General features: G+C 43.3%; 1 non-coding gene across 1 annotated transcript; it reads right to left on the reverse strand.

The window, feature by feature from the left end:
- Positions 1–277: 277 nt before the first annotated feature.
- LOC117278620 (small nucleolar RNA R71) lies at positions 278–383 on the reverse strand. The gene has a single exon (XR_004508975.1). It is a non-coding gene; the product is annotated as a small nucleolar RNA R71 (small nucleolar RNA).
- Between the last annotated feature and the right edge of the window lie 551 nt (positions 384–934).

The following is a 934-nucleotide window of genomic DNA, read 5'->3' on the forward strand; positions in this document are numbered from 1 at the left end:
GAAGCAAGGGTTGCTTCAAACCCTTCAGAATTGTTGTGTCTTTAGAGGGAAGCCAAACAAAAATCCAAACACACATCTCATGGACTTCGAGGAGATTATGAACACCTTTCAATACAATGGGGTGTCACAAGATGCAGTGTACTTAAGGGCATTCCCCTTTTCACTTAAAGATGATGCTAAGAAGTGGCTTCAGAGTTTGCCCAGTGGATCGATCAAAACTTGGGAGGAGATGACCAGAAAATTCCTTGATAAATATTTCTCCTCAGCTAAGGCGGACAAGATTAGAAGCGAAATCCATAACTTCTGCCAGAAAGAGACTGAAACTGTTTTTGAAGCATGGGAGAGGTTAAGGAGATATTTAGAAAGTGTCAACATAGCGGAATTGAACTCTGGATGCAACTCTAGGATTTTTGGAAAGGATTGACACCGGCCTCAGGTAGAACATTGAGCAATGCAGCTGGAAGCCCGTTGATGAAGAAGACTCCAGAGGTGATAGTTACAATTCTTGATGAGTTATCTAAAGATGCAAATCAATGGCCCTCTGAGAGTGCGGAAAGAAGAAGATCAACTGGTATTCACCTGGTTGATGCTAATACATCTGTGCAGGTACAACTTGATGCTATGGCCAAAGAGATAAGGAAGCTGACCTTAGCCTCGATACAAAGTGAGCCTCACGCAGCTTGTGATATATGTGGAAGAGGACACCCTACTCATGAATGTTAAGCCTTAACTGAGGAAATAAATATTGTGGGAAACTACAATTTCAATGCAATGGGTTAGAGGCACCCTGGTTTTTCATGGAGTTCACCTGGAGGTACTGCGAATGCTTGGCAGTAAAATAACTCTAGACCGCAGGGACAAGGAGGTCCAACATACCAAAATCAGCAAAGGCAGCAATATCAGCCTCAACAGCCCATTCAACCTGGTCTAGAGG

This window comes from Nicotiana tomentosiformis, chromosome 8 (genome assembly GCF_000390325.3).
Source record: "Nicotiana tomentosiformis chromosome 8, ASM39032v3, whole genome shotgun sequence".
Taxonomy (NCBI): domain Eukaryota; kingdom Viridiplantae; phylum Streptophyta; class Magnoliopsida; order Solanales; family Solanaceae; genus Nicotiana; species Nicotiana tomentosiformis.